The 15571-nt window shown below is 47.3% G+C and overlaps 1 protein-coding gene and 13 non-coding genes across 14 annotated transcripts in view; all 14 read right to left on the bottom strand.

Moving 5' to 3' along the window:
- The window catches only part of SLC38A9 (solute carrier family 38 member 9), a 174826-nt gene that overhangs the window by 108520 nt on the left and 50735 nt on the right, over positions 1-15571 (bottom strand). The gene's annotated exons all lie outside the window — the stretch shown is intronic.
- LOC146043788 (U1 spliceosomal RNA) lies at positions 169-332 on the bottom strand. The gene has a single exon (XR_014464770.1). It is a non-coding gene; the product is annotated as a U1 spliceosomal RNA (small nuclear RNA).
- LOC146042945 (U1 spliceosomal RNA) lies at positions 1543-1706 on the bottom strand. Its single transcript, XR_014464068.1, has one exon. It is a non-coding gene; the product is annotated as a U1 spliceosomal RNA (small nuclear RNA).
- On the bottom strand, positions 2215-2378 carry LOC146042933 (U1 spliceosomal RNA). Its single transcript, XR_014464065.1, has one exon. It is a non-coding gene; the product is annotated as a U1 spliceosomal RNA (small nuclear RNA).
- LOC146042928 (U1 spliceosomal RNA) lies at positions 6367-6530 on the bottom strand. The gene has a single exon (XR_014464064.1). It is a non-coding gene; the product is annotated as a U1 spliceosomal RNA (small nuclear RNA).
- Positions 7039-7202, bottom strand: LOC146042921 (U1 spliceosomal RNA). Its single transcript, XR_014464063.1, has one exon. It is a non-coding gene; the product is annotated as a U1 spliceosomal RNA (small nuclear RNA).
- LOC146042662 (U1 spliceosomal RNA) lies at positions 8413-8576 on the bottom strand. Its single transcript, XR_014463967.1, has one exon. It is a non-coding gene; the product is annotated as a U1 spliceosomal RNA (small nuclear RNA).
- LOC146042915 (U1 spliceosomal RNA) lies at positions 9085-9248 on the bottom strand. Its single transcript, XR_014464059.1, has one exon. It is a non-coding gene; the product is annotated as a U1 spliceosomal RNA (small nuclear RNA).
- Positions 10459-10622, bottom strand: LOC146042908 (U1 spliceosomal RNA). Its single transcript, XR_014464058.1, has one exon. It is a non-coding gene; the product is annotated as a U1 spliceosomal RNA (small nuclear RNA).
- Positions 11131-11294, bottom strand: LOC146042902 (U1 spliceosomal RNA). Its single transcript, XR_014464055.1, has one exon. It is a non-coding gene; the product is annotated as a U1 spliceosomal RNA (small nuclear RNA).
- Positions 12505-12668, bottom strand: LOC146042898 (U1 spliceosomal RNA). Its single transcript, XR_014464051.1, has one exon. It is a non-coding gene; the product is annotated as a U1 spliceosomal RNA (small nuclear RNA).
- LOC146042890 (U1 spliceosomal RNA) lies at positions 13177-13340 on the bottom strand. Its single transcript, XR_014464050.1, has one exon. It is a non-coding gene; the product is annotated as a U1 spliceosomal RNA (small nuclear RNA).
- LOC146042883 (U1 spliceosomal RNA) lies at positions 14551-14714 on the bottom strand. Its single transcript, XR_014464049.1, has one exon. It is a non-coding gene; the product is annotated as a U1 spliceosomal RNA (small nuclear RNA).
- LOC146042879 (U1 spliceosomal RNA) lies at positions 15216-15379 on the bottom strand. The gene has a single exon (XR_014464048.1). It is a non-coding gene; the product is annotated as a U1 spliceosomal RNA (small nuclear RNA).

Genomic DNA, 15571 nt, shown 5'->3' with positions numbered 1-15571 from the left:
CTACAAGGCACAAGAACAGTAAAAACATGGAAACATATGCGGCAAGCACACAGGAGAAGATATGAGAACAAAACGCAGAGTGAAAGGAAATAGCGCAGTTAAAGGGGTGCATGGAAAGGATTATGACTGAGGGAAAGAAACAAAAAGCTGACTTTTACCAGAGTTGATCAGGGGATAGCGCGAACGCAGTCCCCCACTACCACAAATTATGCAGTCGAGTTTCCCGCATTTGGGGAAATCGCAGGGGTCAACACACCCGGAGTGCAATGGGTGAGCCTCGCCCTGGGTGAACCACCTTCGTGATCATGGTATCTCCCCTGCCAAGTAAGTATGAGTTGGACTAGGTCTCAGGAAGGCCACTGCTCGGGCACATCCCTGTCGGGTGAAGGAGGTTTGTTTACATGAGGCAGCAGAAGTGAAGTCCCGGCTGGGGACAAAATACTGCAGGAAGGCCACGTTGACTTGGTAAGGCTGAATGGTGACTATTCCTGAAGCACCCCCAAACTATACCCACAACTAGTGCAAATCATTCCCATAGCACACTGCAGCAGACGGATTTGCATACCGTGATGTCATTTAAACAGTCGGTCAGAATTGGCTGCGGCCCTCATCTCCATATGAAAACTGACAGGCAGTGCACCGGCCCTATGTCTCGATGGGTTCTTGAATTGTACAATAAAGTATAAAGGCAGATTTACGTTTAACCCCCTCATTGCAAAGTTTCTCTCATACACGCACTGAAATATGTACTGATGTTTTCACCCGTCCAACATCAATATTAATGATTTTTTTAAGTTTGTTTTGTTTTGCCCATCTCCAACCCTGGCGGCACTCACCCAAACTATAGTTAGTTTTTAGGGGGTTTTTCGTTCAAAAGATTTTGAAATTAGTAAAAAAACAAAGTCAATTGTCTTTTTAACACGCCAAAAGTTGTTTCGCCCAAATGGCCCCAAAAAAGTATTTTGTATTGAAATGTCAAGAAAGTGAACCAAAAGCAAATGTCGTTTTCCCCTTCACCCCCACATCTTATAAGCACCATAAACAAATATTTTGTGTATCTTGTTTTGCCATTAATCCCATGGCCCAAAATTTGCCCTTGAAATGAAATGCTCTTTCTTCCAATTGTCGCTGTCTCAATTTGAACGCTTACTATGTGTAGGAAGACTACAGCCGTCCGACAAGGCCTACCATTTTACAACTTAGACAAGCCACTGCATTAAATGAGGGCCAACACTTTTTTTTCTGTCTTCTTTAAACCTGACACAAGATGGGAAGAGGCCGTTGAAAAGCTGGAAGCCTACTTCGCAAAGCAAGTGTGGGTCTGTAGTGACCTCTATTGGTTGTATATGCAAAGCACACTATAAGGCACCAAAAAATCAAGAAAGCATATACAGCCAGCAGAAAGGAGAAGAGATCAGAACAGAACGCAGAATGGAAGGTAGAAGTGCATCTTCAAGGGTGCAATGGGAGGAGTTGCAGAGTAGGGAAGGTTGATTGATGAAGAAAAAAACCATAATGGAGCTGACTTTTACCAGAGTTGATCAGGGGATAGCGCGAACGCAGTCCCCCACTACCACAAATTATGCAGTCGAGTTTCCCGCATTTGGGGAAATCGCAGGGGTCAACACACCCGGAGTGCAATGGGTGAGCCTCGCCCTGGGTGAACCACCTTCGTGATCATGGTATCTCCCCTGCCAGGTAAGTATGAGTTGGACTAGGTCTCAGGAAGGCCACTGCTCGGGCACATCCCTGTCGGGTGAAGGAGGTTTGTTTACATGAGGCAGCAGAAGTGAACTCCCGGCTGGGGACAAAATACTGCAGGGAGGCCACGTTGACGTGGTAAGGCTGAAGGGTGACTATTCCTGAAGCACCCCCAAACTATACCCACAACTAGTGCAAATCATTCCCAGAGCACACTGCAGCAGACGGATTTGCATATTGTGATGTCATTCAAGCAGTCGGCATGAAACAGCTGGAGGCCTACTTTGAAATGCAAGTGAGTGTGGGTCCTGCAGCGACCTCTAATGGTTTTATTTGCAAAGCACACTACAAGGCACAAGAACAGTAAAAACATGGAAACATATGCGGCAAGCACACAGGAGAAGATATGAGAACAGAACGTAGAGTAAAAGGAAATAGCGCAGTTAAAGGGGTGCATGGAAAGGATTATGACTGAGGGAAAGAAACAAAAAGCTGACTTTTACCAGAGTTGATCAGGGGATAGCGCGAACGCAGTCCCCCACTACCACAAATTATGCAGTCGAGTTTCCCGCATTTGGGGAAATCGCAGGGGTCAACACACCCGGAGTGCAATGGGTGAGCCTCGCCCTGGGTGAACCACCTTCGTGATCATGGTATCTCCCCTGCCAGGTAAGTATGAGTTGGACTAGGTCTCAGGAAGGCCACTGCTCGGGCACATCCCCCTTTTGGCTAAGATCAAGTGTAGTATCTGTTCTTATCAGTTGGGTATGGACTGGCCTCTGGCAGAGAATAGAGAAAGGTGAGACTGAGTAGCTGCTCTGATGGGCGGAGGGTGTGGGACCCCTCTGTTTTTTCCCGGGAGTAGTGAAAAGTCTCACTGAGTATCTTCACCTCTGCCTTTGGTAGGAGGTGTTGTTTCCGTAAATCCACTGGTAAGAGGGGGGGAGAAACACTGGGCCTAGTAGTTTGACTCTCTTGACGGGGTTTGTAGCCCCCGAAGGATGAGTCAGCGAAAGGCTCAGTCTAGTATCCAATCCCAGGGAGCGGAGAAAGGTTGGGACTGAGTAGATGGCTCCTGTTCCAGAGGTTCGTAGCCTCTGATGGGGAGACCGCGAAAGGCCCAGCTTAGTACCTTAACCCTGGGAGCGGAGAAACACTGGGACTGAGTAGATTGCTCTTCCGGAGGGGGTGCAGCCCCTAAGGGAGTCTTTCGAAAGGCCCAGTGGAGTACCCATTCCCATGCCAGGGGCTGGAAAGTGCCTGCTGCTGAGACGGAGAAACACTTGGTCGGACGCTGACTGGCTGGCTGCCTGGAGTCCGAGGCTGCACTGTGCCCCCGGGGAAACTCGGGGGTGCCGGACATGCACGGGTGATCCCAAGTCACCTTGCACGAATGGCACTTGCACTGCGCACTTCCCTTTAGGTTAGCGCTTCACGTCCTTACCCTGTCCTTTTGGATGGGGTAGGACAATTTTTCACACCCCCCCCCCGGCCTTCTGGCTAGGGCCTTATTCTTTTCTTTTTATGATTTGCACGTTTTGCACTTCACGTTTTTCGTTAGTTTGTCACGTTTTTTCATTTGGGTAGTGCGGCTGTCCCTAACAGGCCTTCCGTTCCCCAAACGTGACTGGGACTCTTCACCTTTTGGGGAGAGTCCCGGTTCCCTCGAGGGCAACCCCGAGCCGCAAGGCGGAGGGAAGCCTAAGCGGGTCTCTCCAAACCTTCGGGTGCGGAGGACCCACCGTCCGAAACCCTTCCGGGGGTGGAGGAAACGCGGGTCCCTCTGAGCTTCGGCGAAGAGGACCCACCGATCCCTTTTTTTCCCTTCCTCGGCCTTATGGTTGAGGGGGGTTAGGGGAACCATGGGGCCTTTCTCCTTTGGGAGAGGGCCCACACGTTCGTACGGCTGCCCCCTGTGCACGCGTTTAGTCACGTCACTGGTGGTGGTGGGAGCACACCTCGGGCTCCCTGAGTTTCTTCAAACCCTGTCGGGTGAAGGAGGTTTGTTTACATGAGGCAGCAGAAGTGAAGTCCCGGCTGGGGACAAAATACTGCAGGAAGGCCACGTTGACTTGGTAAGGCTGAATGGTGACTATTCCTGAAGCACCCCCAAACTATACCCACAACTAGTGCAAATCATTCCCATAGCACACTGCAGCAGACGGATTTGCATACCGTGATGTCATTTAAACAGTCGGTCAGAATTGGCTGCGGCCCTCATCTCCATATGAAAACTGACAGGCAGTGCACCGGCCCTATGTCTCGATGGGTTCTTGAATTGTACAATAAAGTATAAAGGCAGATTTACGTTTAACCCCCTCATTGCAGAGTTTCTCTCATACACGCACTGAAATATGTACTGATGTTTTCACCCGTCCAACATCAATATTAATGATTTTTTTAAGTTTGTTTTGTTTTGCCCGTCTCCAACCCTGGCGGCACTCACCCAAACTATAGTTAGTTTTTAGGGGGTTTTTCGTTCAAAAGATTTTGAAATTAGTAAAAAAACAAAGTCAATTGTCTTTTTAACACGCCAAAAGTTGTTTCGCCCAAATGGCCCCAAAAAAGTATTTTGTATTGAAATGTCAAGAAAGTGAACCAAAAGCAAATGTCGTTTTCCCCTTCACCCCCACATCTTATAAGCACCATAAACAAATATTTTGTGTATCTTGTTTTGCCATTAATCCCATGGCCCAAAATTTGCCCTTGAAATGAAATGCTCTTTCTTCCAATTGTCGCTGTCTCAATTTGAACGCTTACTATGTGTAGGAAGACTACAGCCGTCCGACAAGGCCTACCATTTTACAACTTAGACAAGCCACTGCATTAAATGAGGGCCAACACTTTTTTTTCTGTCTTCTTTAAACCTGACACAAGATGGGAAGAGGCCGTTGAAAAGCTGGAAGCCTACTTCGCAAAGCAAGTGTGGGTCTGTAGTGACCTCTATTGGTTGTATATGCAAAGCACACTATAAGGCACCAAAAAATCAAGAAAGCATATACAGCCAGCAGTAGAGATGGCTAGTGAATCGCTGTCTCGACTCAGTGACTCGAGTCATTAAGCTGAATACATGACTCGAGCCACTCACTGTTGGATGAGTCGAGACAGCAGCAGCAGCAGCATTAGTGCAGACAGAGACAGCAGTCCCGAGTCCCAACTCCCTTTGCCTCAGAGGGGGGCCTGGAAGAGTGGAGATAATTTTATTGGTGATGAAACATGTCAGTCAATGACACAGGGGCGGGGCTGAGCAGTGTGCTCAGCTATTATTGGCCAGCAAACCTGGGTAACTTCTAGTGGGGAGGGAGGCAGGGACATGAGCTCTAAGCTTAGCTCACACGACTCATGAGTCGTGCAGGGCTGCTGTGCCTTGGACGAATCCCTGAGCCTGCAGTGAGAGTTGAGACAGTTCTCACTGTGTGCAGGCTCAGTTATTCAGTAGTGATCTGATGACTCGCTGATGGATCAGAATCAGCAGCAGCCTCCGCAGTGCACTGTGCTCAGCTCAGCCAGTGTGACTGTGGCACACCCCCTGCAGGCTAATAGGGGATGATATATAGATATATATATATATATATATATATATATCTATAGATTATATATCTATAGATATTCATCTATATATATCTATAGATATATATTTGTAAATCCAAGACCACCAGAATATTTAAATAAAAATTGTAAATTACATAGTAATTACATAACACTGAATCTATGTTGGTATATTATTAACATTCATTGCATAAGCAGCTGCCTGCCTCTGCCAGATGAACTGCACAATCATTATTAAAGCTGGTTCGGTTACTAAGCAGCAGCAAGGGACTGAGCCTCTGCAGCTCCCTAATGTGTTGTGAGCCTTGCACTGTCTCTCTGTGCCTGCCCTGCTTCAATTCCAAATGAGTTGTGATCCAAGCCACTGTCTTATTTCCTGTCTGCCAGCACACTGAGCCTCTGCAACTCACTAAGAGTTGTGAGCCAAGCCACTGTCTTATTTCCTGTCTGCCAGCACACTGAGCCTCTGCAACTCACTAAGAGTTGTGAGCCAAGCCACTGTCTTATTTCCTGTCTTCCCTGCACACTGAGTGACTAAGCCTGTGCAACTCACTAAGAGTTGTGAGCCAAGCCACTGTCTTACTTCCTGTCTGCCAGCTCACTGAGCCTCTGCAACTCACTAAGAGTTGTGAGCCAAGCCACTGTCTTACTTCCTGTCTTCCCTGCACACTGAGCCTCTGCAACTCACTGAGTGTGCTGTGAGCCCTGCACTGTCTCCCTGTGCCTGCAATTCCACACTACTCATGAGCCAAGCCACTGACTAACATCCTGTCTGCCTGCACACAGCACACACTGAGGGACAGAGACTCTGCAAGTCCCTGAGTGTGCTGTGAGCCCTGCACTGTCTCCCTGTGCCTGTAATTCCATATGAGTCGTGACTCGAGAGTCGAGTCACTGACTCAACACACTTTACTGAGCTGAGCCGTGCGACTCAACTCATTCCAATGAATCGTACTGCCCATCTCTAGCCAGCAGAAAGGAGAAGAGATCAGAACAGAACGCAGAATGGAAGGTAGAAGTGCATCTTCAAGGGTGCAATGGGAGGAGTTGCAGAGTAGGGAAGGTTGATTGATGAAGAAAAAAACCATAATGGAGCTGACTTTTACCAGAGTTGATCAGGGGATAGCGCGAACGCAGTCCCCCACTACCACAAATTATGCAGTCGAGTTTCCCGCATTTGGGGAAATCGCAGGGGTCAACACACCCGGAGTGCAATGGGTGAGCCTCGCCCTGGGTGAACCACCTTCGTGATCATGGTATCTCCCCTGCCAGGTAAGTATGAGTTGGACTAGGTCTCAGGAAGGCCACTGCTCGGGCACATCCCTGTCGGGTGAAGGAGGTTTGTTTACATGAGGCAGCAGAAGTGAACTCCCGGCTGGGGACAAAATACTGCAGGGAGGCCACGTTGACGTGGTAAGGCTGAAGGGTGACTATTCCTGAAGCACCCCCAAACTATACCCACAACTAGTGCAAATCATTCCCAGAGCACACTGCAGCAGACGGATTTGCATATTGTGATGTCATTCAAGCAGTCGGCATGAAACAGCTGGAGGCCTACTTTGAAATGCAAGTGAGTGTGGGTCCTGCAGCGACCTCTAATGGTTTTATTTGCAAAGCACACTACAAGGCACAAGAACAGTAAAAACATGGAAACATATGCGGCAAGCACACAGGAGAAGATATGAGAACAGAACGTAGAGTAAAAGGAAATAGCGCAGTTAAAGGGGTGCATGGAAAGGATTATGACTGAGGGAAAGAAACAAAAAGCTGACTTTTACCAGAGTTGATCAGGGGATAGCGCGAACGCAGTCCCCCACTACCACAAATTATGCAGTCGAGTTTCCCGCATTTGGGGAAATCGCAGGGGTCAACACACCCGGAGTGCAATGGGTGAGCCTCGCCCTGGGTGAACCACCTTCGTGATCATGGTATCTCCCCTGCCAGGTAAGTATGAGTTGGACTAGGTCTCAGGAAGGCCACTGCTCGGGCACATCCCTGTCGGGTGAAGGAGGTTTGTTTACATGAGGCAGCAGAAGTGAAGTCCCGGCTGGGGACAAAATACTGCAGGAAGGCCACGTTGACTTGGTAAGGCTGAATGGTGACTATTCCTGAAGCACCCCCAAACTATACCCACAACTAGTGCAAATCATTCCCATAGCACACTGCAGCAGACGGATTTGCATACCGTGATGTCATTTAAACAGTCGGTCAGAATTGGCTGCGGCCCTCATCTCCATATGAAAACTGACAGGCAGTGCACCGGCCCTATGTCTCGATGGGTTCTTGAATTGTACAATAAAGTATAAAGGCAGATTTACGTTTAACCCCCTCATTGCAGAGTTTCTCTCATACACGCACTGAAATATGTACTGATGTTTTCACCCGTCCAACATCAATATTAATGATTTTTTTAAGTTTGTTTTGTTTTGCCCATCTCCAACCCTGGCGGCACTCACCCAAACTATAGTTAGTTTTTAGGGGGTTTTTCGTTCAAAAGATTTTGAAATTAGTAAAAAAACAAAGTCAATTGTCTTTTTAACACGCCAAAAGTTGTTTCGCCCAAATGGCCCCAAAAAAGTATTTTGTATTGAAATGTCAAGAAAGTGAACCAAAAGCAAATGTCGTTTTCCCCTTCACCCCCACATCTTATAAGCACCATAAACAAATATTTTGTGTATCTTGTTTTGCCATTAATCCCATGGCCCAAAATTTGCCCTTGAAATGAAATGCTCTTTCTTCCAATTGTCGCTGTCTCAATTTGAACGCTTACTATGTGTAGGAAGACTACAGCCGTCCGACAAGGCCTACCATTTTACAACTTAGACAAGCCACTGCATTAAATGAGGGCCAACACTTTTTTTTCTGTCTTCTTTAAACCTGACACAAGATGGGAAGAGGCCGTTGAAAAGCTGGAAGCCTACTTCGCAAAGCAAGTGTGGGTCTGTAGTGACCTCTATTGGTTGTATATGCAAAGCACACTATAAGGCACCAAAAAATCAAGAAAGCATATACAGCCAGCAGAAAGGAGAAGAGATCAGAACAGAACGCAGAATGGAAGGTAGAAGTGCATCTTCAAGGGTGCAATGGGAGGAGTTGCAGAGTAGGGAAGGTTGATTGATGAAGAAAAAAACCATAATGGAGCTGACTTTTACCAGAGTTGATCAGGGGATAGCGCGAACGCAGTCCCCCACTACCACAAATTATGCAGTCGAGTTTCCCGCATTTGGGGAAATCGCAGGGGTCAACACACCCGAAGTGCAATGGGTGAGCCTCGCCCTGGGTGAACCACCTTCGTGATCATGGTATCTCCCCTGCCAGGTAAGTATGAGTTGGACTAGGTCTCAGGAAGGCCACTGCTCGGGCACATCCCTGTCGGGTGAAGGAGGTTTGTTTACATGAGGCAGCAGAAGTGAACTCCCGGCTGGGGACAAAATACTGCAGGGAGGCCACGTTGACGTGGTAAGGCTGAAGGGTGACTATTCCTGAAGCACCCCCAAACTATACCCACAACTAGTGCAAATCATTCCCAGAGCACACTGCAGCAGACGGATTTGCATATTGTGATGTCATTCAAGCAGTCGGCATGAAACAGCTGGAGGCCTACTTTGAAATGCAAGTGAGTGTGGGTCCTGCAGCGACCTCTAATGGTTTTATTTGCAAAGCACACTACAAGGCACAAGAACAGTAAAAACATGGAAACATATGCGGCAAGCACACAGGAGAAGATATGAGAACAGAACGTAGAGTAAAAGGAAATAGCGCAGTTAAAGGGGTGCATGGAAAGGATTATGACTGAGGGAAAGAAACAAAAAGCTGACTTTTACCAGAGTTGATCAGGGGATAGCGCGAACGCAGTCCCCCACTACCACAAATTATGCAGTCGAGTTTCCCGCATTTGGGGAAATCGCAGGGGTCAACACACCCGGAGTGCAATGGGTGAGCCTCGCCCTGGGTGAACCACCTTCGTGATCATGGTATCTCCCCTGCCAGGTAAGTATGAGTTGGACTAGGTCTCAGGAAGGCCACTGCTCGGGCACATCCCTGTCGGGTGAAGGAGGTTTGTTTACATGAGGCAGCAGAAGTGAAGTCCCGGCTGGGGACAAAATACTGCAGGAAGGCCACGTTGACTTGGTAAGGCTGAATGGTGACTATTCCTGAAGCACCCCCAAACTATACCCACAACTAGTGCAAATCATTCCCATAGCACACTGCAGCAGACGGATTTGCATACCGTGATGTCATTTAAACAGTCGGTCAGAATTGGCTGCGGCCCTCATCTCCATATGAAAACTGACAGGCAGTGCACCGGCCCTATGTCTCGATGGGTTCTTGAATTGTACAATAAAGTATAAAGGCAGATTTACGTTTAACCCCCTCATTGCAGAGTTTCTCTCATACACGCACTGAAATATGTACTGATGTTTTCACCCGTCCAACATCAATATTAATGATTTTTTTAAGTTTGTTTTGTTTTGCCCGTCTCCAACCCTGGCGGCACTCACCCAAACTATAGTTAGTTTTTAGGGGGGTTTTCGTTCAAAAGATTTTGAAATTAGTAAAAAAACAAAGTCAATTGTCTTTTTAACACGCCAAAAGTTGTTTCGCCCAAATGGCCCCAAAAAAGTATTTTGTATTGAAATGTCAAGAAAGTGAACCAAAAGCAAATGTCGTTTTCCCCTTCACCCCCACATCTTATAAGCACCATAAACAAATATTTTGTGTATCTTGTTTTGCCATTAATCCCATGGCCCAAAATTTGCCCTTGAAATGAAATGCTCTTTCTTCCAATTGTCGCTGTCTCAATTTGAACGCTTACTATGTGTAGGAAGACTACAGCCGTCCGACAAGGCCTACCATTTTACAACTTAGACAAGCCACTGCATTAAATGAGGGCCAACACTTTTTTTTCTGTCTTCTTTAAACCTGACACAAGATGGGAAGAGGCCGTTGAAAAGCTGGAAGCCTACTTCGCAAAGCAAGTGTGGGTCTGTAGTGACCTCTATTGGTTGTATATGCAAAGCACACTATAAGGCACCAAAAAATCAAGAAAGCATATACAGCCAGCAGAAAGGAGAAGAGATCAGAACAGAACGCAGAATGGAAGGTAGAAGTGCATCTTCAAGGGTGCAATGGGAGGAGTTGCAGAGTAGGGAAGGTTGATTGATGAAGAAAAAAACCATAATGGAGCTGACTTTTACCAGAGTTGATCAGGGGATAGCGCGAACGCAGTCCCCCACTACCACAAATTATGCAGTCGAGTTTCCCGCATTTGGGGAAATCGCAGGGGTCAACACACCCGGAGTGCAATGGGTGAGCCTCGCCCTGGGTGAACCACCTTCGTGATCATGGTATCTCCCCTGCCAGGTAAGTATGAGTTGGACTAGGTCTCAGGAAGGCCACTGCTCGGGCACATCCCTGTCGGGTGAAGGAGGTTTGTTTACATGAGGCAGCAGAAGTGAACTCCCGGCTGGGGACAAAATACTGCAGGGAGGCCACGTTGACGTGGTAAGGCTGAAGGGTGACTATTCCTGAAGCACCCCCAAACTATACCCACAACTAGTGCAAATCATTCCCAGAGCACACTGCAGCAGACGGATTTGCATATTGTGATGTCATTCAAGCAGTCGGCATGAAACAGCTGGAGGCCTACTTTGAAATGCAAGTGAGTGTGGGTCCTGCAGCGACCTCTAATGGTTTTATTTGCAAAGCACACTACAAGGCACAAGAACAGTAAAAACATGGAAACATATGCGGCAAGCACACAGGAGAAGATATGAGAACAGAACGTAGAGTAAAAGGAAATAGCGCAGTTAAAGGGGTGCATGGAAAGGATTATGACTGAGGGAAAGAAACAAAAAGCTGACTTTTACCAGAGTTGATCAGGGGATAGCGCGAACGCAGTCCCCCACTACCACAAATTATGCAGTCGAGTTTCCCGCATTTGGGGAAATCGCAGGGGTCAACACACCCGGAGTGCAATGGGTGAGCCTCGCCCTGGGTGAACCACCTTCGTGATCATGGTATCTCCCCTGCCAGGTAAGTATGAGTTGGACTAGGTCTCAGGAAGGCCACTGCTCGGGCACATCCCTGTCGGGTGAAGGAGGTTTGTTTACATGAGGCAGCAGAAGTGAAGTCCCGGCTGGGGACAAAATACTGCAGGAAGGCCACGTTGACTTGGTAAGGCTGAATGGTGACTATTCCTGAAGCACCCCCAAACTATACCCACAACTAGTGCAAATCATTCCCATAGCACACTGCAGCAGACGGATTTGCATACCGTGATGTCATTTAAACAGTCGGTCAGAATTGGCTGCGGCCCTCATCTCCATATGAAAACTGACAGGCAGTGCACCGGCCCTATGTCTCGATGGGTTCTTGAATTGTACAATAAAGTATAAAGGCAGATTTACGTTTAACCCCCTCATTGCAGAGTTTCTCTCATACACGCACTGAAATATGTACTGATGTTTTCACCCGTCCAACATCAATATTAATGATTTTTTTAAGTTTGTTTTGTTTTGCCCATCTCCAACCCTGGCGGCACTCACCCAAACTATAGTTAGTTTTTAGGGGGTTTTTCGTTCAAAAGATTTTGAAATTAGTAAAAAAACAAAGTCAATTGTCTTTTTAACACGCCAAAAGTTGTTTCGCCCAAATGGCCCCAAAAAAGTATTTTGTATTGAAATGTCAAGAAAGTGAACCAAAAGCAAATGTCGTTTTCCCCTTCACCCCCACATCTTATAAGCACCATAAACAAATATTTTGTGTATCTTGTTTTGCCATTAATCCCATGGCCCAAAATTTGCCCTTGAAATGAAATGCTCTTTCTTCCAATTGTCGCTGTCTCAATTTGAACGCTTACTATGTGTAGGAAGACTACAGCCGTCCGACAAGGCCTACCATTTTACAACTTAGACAAGCCACTGCATTAAATGAGGGCCAACACTTTTTTTTCTGTCTTCTTTAAACCTGACACAAGATGGGAAGAGGCCGTTGAAAAGCTGGAAGCCTACTTCGCAAAGCAAGTGTGGGTCTGTAGTGACCTCTATTGGTTGTATATGCAAAGCACACTATAAGGCACCAAAAAATCAAGAAAGCATATACAGCCAGCAGAAAGGAGAAGAGATCAGAACAGAACGCAGAATGGAAGGTAGAAGTGCATCTTCAAGGGTGCAATGGGAGGAGTTGCAGAGTAGGGAAGGTTGATTGATGAAGAAAAAAACCATAATGGAGCTGACTTTTACCAGAGTTGATCAGGGGATAGCGCGAACGCAGTCCCCCACTACCACAAATTATGCAGTCGAGTTTCCCGCATTTGGGGAAATCGCAGGGGTCAACACACCCGGAGTGCAATGGGTGAGCCTCGCCCTGGGTGAACCACCTTCGTGATCATGGTATCTCCCCTGCCAGGTAAGTATGAGTTGGACTAGGTCTCAGGAAGGCCACTGCTCGGGCACATCCCTGTCGGGTGAAGGAGGTTTGTTTACATGAGGCAGCAGAAGTGAACTCCCGGCTGGGGACAAAATACTGCAGGGAGGCCACGTTGACGTGGTAAGGCTGAAGGGTGACTATTCCTGAAGCACCCCCAAACTATACCCACAACTAGTGCAAATCATTCCCAGAGCACACTGCAGCAGACGGATTTGCATATTGTGATGTCATTCAAGCAGTCGGCATGAAACAGCTGGAGGCCTACTTTGAAATGCAAGTGAGTGTGGGTCCTGCAGCGACCTCTAATGGTTTTATTTGCAAAGCACACTACAAGGCACAAGAACAGTAAAAACATGGAAACATATGCGGCAAGCACACAGGAGAAGATATGAGAACAGAACGTAGAGTAAAAGGAAATAGCGCAGTTAAAGGGGTGCATGGAAAGGATTATGACTGAGGGAAAGAAACAAAAAGCTGACTTTTACCAGAGTTGATCAGGGGATAGCGCGAACGCAGTCCCCCACTACCACAAATTATGCAGTCGAGTTTCCCGCATTTGGGGAAATCGCAGGGGTCAACACACCCGGAGTGCAATGGGTGAGCCTCGCCCTGGGTGAACCACCTTCGTGATCATGGTATCTCCCCTGCCAGGTAAGTATGAGTTGGACTAGGTCTCAGGAAGGCCACTGCTCGGGCACATCCCTGTCGGGTGAAGGAGGTTTGTTTACATGAGGCAGCAGAAGTGAAGTCCCGGCTGGGGACAAAATACTGCAGGAAGGCCACGTTGACTTGGTAAGGCTGAATGGTGACTATTCCTGAAGCACCCCCAAACTATACCCACAACTAGTGCAAATCATTCCCATAGCACACTGCAGCAGACGGATTTGCATACCGTGATGTCATTTAAACAGTCGGTCAGAATTGGCTGCGGCCCTCATCTCCATATGAAAACTGACAGGCAGTGCACCGGCCCTATGTCTCGATGGGTTCTTGAATTGTACAATAAAGTATAAAGGCAGATTTACGTTTAACCCCCTCATTGCAGAGTTTCTCTCATACACGCACTGAAATATGTACTGATGTTTTCACCCGTCCAACATCAATATTAATGATTTTTTTAAGTTTGTTTTGTTTTGCCCATCTCCAACCCTGGCGGCACTCACCCAAACTATAGTTAGTTTTTAGGGGGTTTTTCGTTCAAAAGATTTTGAAATTAGTAAAAAAACAAAGTCAATTGTCTTTTTAACACGCCAAAAGTTGTTTCGCCCAAATGGCCCCAAAAAAGTATTTTGTATTGAAATGTCAAGAAAGTGAACCAAAAGCAAATGTCGTTTTCCCCTTCACCCCCACATCTTATAAGCACCATAAACAAATATTTTGTGTATCTTGTTTTGCCATTAATCCCATGGCCCAAAATTTGCCCTTGAAATGAAATGCTCTTTCTTCCAATTGTCGCTGTCTCAATTTGAACGCTTACTATGTGTAGGAAGACTACAGCCGTCCGACAAGGCCTACCATTTTACAACTTAGACAAGCCACTGCATTAAATGAGGGCCAACACTTTTTTTTCTGTCTTCTTTAAACCTGACACAAGATGGGAAGAGGCCGTTGAAAAGCTGGAAGCCTACTTCGCAAAGCAAGTGTGGGTCTGTAGTGACCTCTATTGGTTGTATATGCAAAGCACACTATAAGGCACCAAAAAATCAAGAAAGCATATACAGCCAGCAGAAAGGAGAAGAGATCAGAACAGAACGCAGAATGGAAGGTAGAAGTGCATCTTCAAGGGTGCAATGGGAGGAGTTGCAGAGTAGGGAAGGTTGATTGATGAAGAAAAAAACCATAATGGAGCTGACTTTTACCAGAGTTGATCAGGGGATAGCGCGAACGCAGTCCCCCACTACCACAAATTATGCAGTCGAGTTTCCCGCATTTGGGGAAATCGCAGGGGTCAACACACCCGGAGTGCAATGGGTGAGCCTCGCCCTGGGTGAACCACCTTCGTGATCATGGTATCTCCCCTGCCAGGTAAGTATGAGTTGGACTAGGTCTCAGGAAGGCCACTGCTCGGGCACATCCCTGTCGGGTGAAGGAGGTTTGTTTACATGAGGCAGCAGAAGTGAACTCCCGGCTGGGGACAAAATACTGCAGGGAGGCCACGTTGACGTGGTAAGGCTGAAGGGTGACTATTCCTGAAGCACCCCCAAACTATACCCACAACTAGTGCAAATCATTCCCAGAGCACACTGCAGCAGACGGATTTGCATATTGTGATGTCATTCAAGCAGTCGGCATGAAACAGCTGGAGGCCTACTTTGAAATGCAAGTGAGTGTGGGTCCTGCAGCGACCTCTAATGGTTTTATTTGCAAAGCACACTACAAGAACAGTAAAAACATGGAAACATATGCGGCAAGCACACAGGAGAAGATATGAGAACAGAACGTAGAGTAAAAGGAAATAGCGCAGTTAAAGGGGTGCATGGAAAGGATTATGACTGAGGGAAAGAAACAAAAAGCTGACTTTTACCAGAGTTGATCAGGGGATAGCGCGAACGCAGTCCCCCACTACCACAAATTATGCAGTCGAGTTTCCCGCATTTGGGGAAATCGCAGGGGTCAACACACCCGGAGTGCAATGGGTGAGCCTCGCCCTGGGTGAACCACCTTCGTGATCATGGTATCTCCCCTGCCAGGTAAGTATGAGTTGGACTAGGTCTCAGGAAGGCCACTGCTCGGGCACATCCCTGTCGGGTGAAGGAGGTTTGTTTACATGAGGCAGCAGAAGTGAAGTCCCGGCTGGGGACAAAATACTGCAGGAAGGCCACGTTGACTTGGTAAGGCTGAATGGTGACTATTCCTGAAGCACCCCCAAACTATACCCACAACTAGTGCA

Source organism: Crinia signifera, chromosome 1, assembly GCF_055691185.1.
Source record: "Crinia signifera chromosome 1, ASM5569118v1, whole genome shotgun sequence".
NCBI classification, from domain to species: Eukaryota; Metazoa; Chordata; class Amphibia; order Anura; family Myobatrachidae; genus Crinia; species Crinia signifera.
The sequence above is the reverse complement of the archived record's forward strand: the minus strand, read 5'-3'. Positions and strand labels throughout refer to the sequence as shown.